Raw genomic sequence first — 6,521 nt, forward strand, 5'->3', positions numbered from 1 at the left:
ATTTTCTAACAAAAAGTGCAAAGTAACAAGTAGAAAAAAAGAAAAATGCACAAAGAACTTGTATGCAGAGTTTTCCATTTACAGATTTTCCCTGACTTTCTTTTCTCTGTAAATTAAGGGTGCACACTATTGCTGAAAAACACAATCACTAGTCAGATGTCACACAGTCAGATGTCCGTATGCACAAAGGCACAGATCCCTAAACAAGACCATATCTGCAGATTCAACTTTTTTTGTAGAAGCATTTTTTAAATTTGAACTAGCACCTCATGACTACACCATGTTATGTACGAGAAGCTGCAAAAGACACAGGCACAAGTGGAATGTACAAAACATGGTGACATTAATTTTTAAGTAAATATAATGGGCGATATATTGCGTCACCAAAAATGATTGAGGGCATGTACATATATTGCGCAATAAGTCGATATATTGATTATTGCGACAGGCCTACTGCTATTACTTTAAGAGCTGCCACTGCTGAATATGACGTTCCCTACCTCGCACCAGGCCCAGCGTCAGCTAAGGACGGCCCTGATTACAACAGTTAAGAATTAACAGGGGGCAAACAGACAACATCACATGAAGTTAAAAGAGCTACATAAATCAACAGTACATATCAACGACAAAAAAAAACACTTTTAAAGATACCTTACAATAGACTTAAGAATGTTAAATGTTTTAGAAGCCTTTGAGTTCAAAGGTTTACAAAGTAAAAGTACAAAGTAAAAAGGGACTTTATATCAGATGAAAACATTCTAAACAAAGTTAGGTTTACAATGAATGGCTCTGGAATTATGAAGGTGAAATTTACCCAGATAACAAAGCAATAATACAATATGTTCAAGATTACTGTGCTTAGAATGAAAATCTGACAAAAAAAAAAGATAGATTCTGACAGCATTAAACAGGTTTGTAACGCGCGCTCAAATTTGGATTGTGTAGTTGCCACATTTGGATATCACGTGATATGACCTAAAAAAAACAAAGCCATTGTTATTTCTACAAATATTTATTTTTATTATACATTTCATAGTTACCTTTTGTGGGAAGCTTGGCTTAGGTGGCCAATTCTGTGCCTGTAAATTTTGACAGAATTTTAACATATTGTGTGACCAAATATCATGTAGTGCGACCACTGCAGAGTGTTTTCCATTATAGATATATGTCCTAGATTGGCAGTTTTTGTGCTTTTATATTAAATTAATGGTTTATATATATAAAATACTTTATTTTAGTATAATTTGGAATAGACTTTTATGCAGTTTTGGTCATTTTTTAATATATTTCAGACAGTTTATGCTTTGTACAATATGAGAAAAATGCAACAACAAAAAAAATTTAGAGCATGCAATTTTAGTTTGGTAATTATGCATTTACTAGTAATTTATTTATTATTAATTATTTTAATCTATTTTACCAGATGCTACCGCCAACCACTCACCATAGGCAGCGAGCTACTTCTGAACATGCAGTCAAGCGCAAACTTCAAATTTTCCAGAAGTCATTGTCTACTGTAAGAAAGATGTTCATGCTGTCATCTCAGAACCTGAGCCAGCAACCTCCCGCTATACTCTAAATTGACCCTTCGCAAAGACCCCCCTTAGTTACTGTTCCTACGTCCAATAAGCCATGCTGCTCTCATGCCACACATGATGTTATCACGCAGTGAAAAATACAGCAAAGAGGAAACTGACAACATGCCGCCAGACAAGACAGAACAAGTTACTTTAGGTATGAAACAAAGCATGGTAACACTTTATTTCGATAGTCCACTTTAGACATTCTATTAACCGTAAGTAACTTTGCAACTACATGTCAACTAGCAGTTAGTAGAGTATTAGTAGGCTGTCTGCTTAATATCTTCTAACACTTTCTTTGTCAACTTATTCTACTAACCCTAAACCTACCCTAACAGTCTACTCTGAGAGTTAGTAGACATGTAGTTGCAAATTAATGAGAATTAGTTGACATGTAGTTGACATGTAGTTACAAAGTTACTTATAGTTAGTAGAATGTCTAAAGTGGACTATCGAAATAAAGTGTAACCCAAAGTCTCAGATTTTTTAAGAAATTCAAACAATAAATACCATTTTGTGGCTCTTTAAAGGGGTCATATGATGCGATTAAAATTTTTCCTTTCTCTTTGGAGTGTTACAAACTCTTGCTCCATAAAGAAGATCTGTAAAGTTGCAAAGACTAAAGTCTCAAATCCAAAGAGATATTCTTTATAAAAGTTCAGAGTCAACCACGCCTACCTGAAATGGCTCATTCTAAGACGCCCCCACATGTCTACATCACGATGTGGGAAGATTTGCATAACGCCGCCCAAATGTTCATGCAAAGAAGGAAGGCGTAACTTTGATTTTCCCTGTAGTATTGTTGCTGCCGCTGCCGCCATGTTGTGGAGACGCTGTGTGTTTCGTTATGAAAGCGAAACTACTTTGTTTGGCCTTCCAAAAGAGGACACAGCTAGAAATCAGTGGTTAAGTTGTATTTACAACACTGTACCGGAACAGTTCAACCCAAATATTCAGATGTGTGCAGGGCATTTTATGGAGGACGAAGACTGTTTCCTGGGAGAGTAGCCTACTCTTTTTCTATAAAGTGGGATAATTCCAACTTTGCAAGGACAGTCTGGCGCTTCTGACTCACAGCCTGTAAGTACGTTTCCCTTTCAGTTGGTCACTCCGAGTCACGTCGGTGACCGACGAATTGGGATCTCGCTTAGAGAGACCAATCCACTTCGAGTGTAAACTAAATGAGCCAATGCACATTGGCATGCGATGATTGCATCTAGCTGCCGCTGATCACAGCGTGAGCATAAAAAGGCAGCCGGTGCAACGTATACCAGCTTTTCACTTCGGAGCCGAGCGACAACATCGGTCTGCTCCTACCAAACTGTTTCGTGTGACGAGTCTATCGCGTTCTCGGGAGCTTTTTCTGTTGGCGGACGGCGCATCAGCGGTGGTCGTTCCTGTGTTGAGTGGGTTGCGCACTTCAGGCTGCACTACCCCCTGTCGTGCTGCAAACGGCCGTTTCCCCTGTGCATCTCAGCACATAAAAGAGCATTTTCCTAAAAGAGCCAATTTCTCTAAAAGAGTACAATAAGTGGGTGCGTCTTTGTAAAGACGACGGATCGTCTTTTTAAAAATGCAGTATCACCCGTGCGTTTCCGGATGCGGTCGTTACCTGGAGCCAGGTGATGGTCACGATCGCTGCCTCACGTGTCTGGGCATTAAACATGCTGAGGTGGCGTTCACGGATGAGTCATGTTCCCATTGCGGGAAGATGACCATCTCTGAGTTGCGGGCCAGGCTCCGTTTCCTCCAGGGGGGCGGAGCTCCGTTACCTTTACCACGATCTAGTGTTCGTCCTGGGGGGACTATCGCTCCTGCGCTAGTGCTACCAAACCAGTCTCGTTGGCTTCTGCGGACCATCAGCCTCGGCTATGCGATTCAGTTCGCCCGGCATCCCCCCCAAGTTCAGTGGCATCCGCGTCACAACAGTGAAGGCGGCCGATTCTCCTGTCTTGCGTGCGGAGATCGCAGTCCTACTGGCGAAGGATGCGATAAAGCCGGTCCCTCTAGCCGATATGAATACAGGGTTTTACAGCCCTTACTTCATTGTGCCCAAGAAAGGTGGTGGGTTACGACCAATCTTGGATCTGCGTGTCTTGAACCGGGCTCTTCGCCGGTTACCGTTCCATTGTTGAAGCAGAAACGCATCTTTGGGTGCATCCGTCCCCAAGATTGGTTTGCAGCAATCGACCTGAAGGATGCGTACTTTCATGTGTCGATCCTTCCATGCCGCAGACCATTTCTGCGATTCGCGTTCGAAGGACGAGCATATCAGAATGAGGTCCTGCCCTCCGGGCTGTCCTTGTCGCTCCTTGTCTTCACGTAAGTTGCGGAGGCAGCCCTTGTTCCCCTGAGAGAACAGGGCGTTCGCTTTCCCAACTACCTCAACGACTGGTTCATACTAGCTCAGTCTCAGCATCAGTTGTGTGCACACAGGGACTTGGTGCTTTAGCACCTCAGCCGGTTGGGCCTTCAGGTCAACTAGGAAAAGAGCAAACTTTCCTTGACGCAGAGGATCTCTTTTCTCGGTATGGAGTTGGATTCGGGCGAACAGACAGCACGCCTCACAGAGAAACGTGCGCGGTAGGTGCTGAACTGCTTGAATTAGTTCAAAGGCAGGACAGCGGTCCCACTGAAACTATTTCAGAGGCTCCTGGGGCATATGGCAGCTGCAGCGGCAGTTACGACACTGGGGCTGGACGGGCCCCCAAATGCATTGGCATATCAATTGCCTAGAGTTGTTAGCGCGGGAAGATGACCATCTCTGAGTTGCGGGCCAGGCTCCGTTTCCTCCAGGGGGGCGGAGCTCCGTTACCTTTACCACGATCTAGTGTTCGTCCTGGGGGGACTATCGCTCCTGCGCTAGTGCTACCAAACCAGTCTCGTTGGCTTCTGCGGACCATCAGCCTCGGCTATGCGATTCAGTTCGCCCGGCATCCCCCCCAAGTTCAGTGGCATCCGCGTCACAACAGTGAAGGCGGCCGATTCTCCTGTCTTGCGTGCGGAGATCGCAGTCCTACTGGCGAAGGATGCGATAAAGCCGGTCCCTCTAGCCGATATGAATACAGGGTTTTACAGCCCTTACTTCATTGTGCCCAAGAAAGGTGGTGGGTTACGACCAATCTTGGATCTGCGTGTCTTGAACCGGGCTCTTCGCCGGTTACCGTTCCATTGTTGAAGCAGAAACGCATCTTCGGGTGCATCCGTCCCCAAGATTGGTTTGCAGCAATCGACCTGAAGGATGCGTACTTTCATGTGTCGATCCTTCCATGCCGCAGACCATTTCTGCGATTCGCGTTCGAAGGACGAGCATATCAGAATGAGGTCCTGCCCTCCGGGCTGTCCTTGTCGCTCCTTGTCTTCACGTAAGTTGCGGAGGCAGCCCTTGTTCCCCTGAGAGAACAGGGCGTTCGCTTTCCCAACTACCTCAACGACTGGTTCATACTAGCTCAGTCTCAGCATCAGTTGTGTGCACACAGGGACTTGGTGCTTTAGCACCTCAGCCGGTTGGGCCTTCAGGTCAACTAGGAAAAGAGCAAACTTTCCTTGACGCAGAGGATCTCTTTTCTCGGTATGGAGTTGGATTCGGGCGAACAGACAGCACGCCTCACAGAGAAACGTGCGCGGTAGGTGCTGAACTGCTTGAATTAGTTCAAAGGCAGGACAGCGGTCCCACTGAAACTATTTCAGAGGCTCCTGGGGCATATGGCAGCTGCAGCGGCAGTTACGACACTGGGGCTGGACGGGCCCCCAAATGCATTGGCATATCAATTGCCTAGAGTTGTTAGCAGTGCGCCTTGCCTTGAACCATCTCAAAGGTGCTTACAAGGCAAGCACGTGCTGGTCCGAACGGACAACACGGCAATCGTTGCGTTATGGCGTTATTTTAATGACAAATGTCGAGAGCGCATTATTGTAGCGCGAAAGCACATTAATACAATGCGTAAGCGTGAATCTCTCCGCTCGCGCGGATTTCCTTTGCTCTCGCACAAAACCGGACGCGCGCGCTCAGATACACGCTGCTCTCGCCCGGAGAGAGTGCACGCACTTAGAACGTGTTTCCTCTCACTCAAACTGTGTCCTGTGCACTCTCAAATCTCTGTGTGCTCATGCGCTATAGATATGAATTTTTTAGATTTTAAAAATGTAAATACAATTTTTTTAATTTCAGATTTCAAAGATGGATCTGTAATTTCTTTACAATTTAATACTACTTAGTCATATTATTATGAAACGGGTGTTTGGATGATTTGTAAATAACCTAGTTTAACAGTTTGGTCAAACCCTTCTGAACGATCTAAACAAACAAAAAAGCGTACGATTCTTAAAGTTCATGTGGTCATATAGGTCTATATATATATTGTGTACTTGGATTTAAATATATATATAAATATATCTTCTGATTTAAGACAGAACTATTTAGATATGGGTCAGATGCACTATTCCCTAAACCTATACTTAAGATTTGGAGACCAAATATAACACTATAATGAATTTTTCATATTTTCCATAACATTACTACATTATATTATATGGGTTTAATGCATTTGCAGACAATGTAATTACATGTAACTGTAATATAACTGTATATTCACTGTTTTAGAAAAGAGTGCAATTGAATGTGTAGCTAATATTAAGTGGATTTTCATGAAAAAAAAATCTGCTCTAATAGCATCGCTGTTTGGACATTTATTGGGAGTTTTTTTTTTTTTTAATCCAGTGTTTGTTATTGTTATATCTTGCATCATTTACATCTATGTTTTTGCACTTGATGTTGAGGAGTTGTTACTTGGAGTTGTTGCCATCATACTAACTGAGAATTTATTGCAATGATTTTAAATTATTGAGGTATCTGACATATTATGACATAACATTGATGTTTTATATAAAGTCTTTAGGGCCATAGGCTATAATATGTTGTTTTTAGATAAATTGCTCAGA

At 43.2% G+C, this 6,521-nt stretch overlaps 1 long non-coding RNA gene across 1 annotated transcript in view; it reads right to left on the minus strand.

The window, feature by feature from the left end:
* Positions 1-450: 450 nt before the first annotated feature.
* Positions 451-6,521, minus strand: part of LOC107585027 (uncharacterized) — a 21,195-nt gene continuing 15,124 nt past the window's right edge. Inside the window, exons 2-3 of the long non-coding RNA XR_001609205.1 lie at positions 1,041-1,079; positions 451-534 (exon numbers count right to left, since the gene is read on the minus strand). This is a non-coding gene — a long non-coding RNA (uncharacterized lncRNA). The remainder of the gene's footprint in view (positions 535-1,040; positions 1,080-6,521) is intronic.

Source organism: Sinocyclocheilus grahami, unplaced genomic scaffold (genome assembly GCF_001515645.1).
Source record: "Sinocyclocheilus grahami isolate Dianchi unplaced genomic scaffold, SAMN03320097.WGS_v1.1 scaffold66.1, whole genome shotgun sequence".
NCBI classification, from domain to species: Eukaryota; Metazoa; Chordata; class Actinopteri; order Cypriniformes; family Cyprinidae; genus Sinocyclocheilus; species Sinocyclocheilus grahami.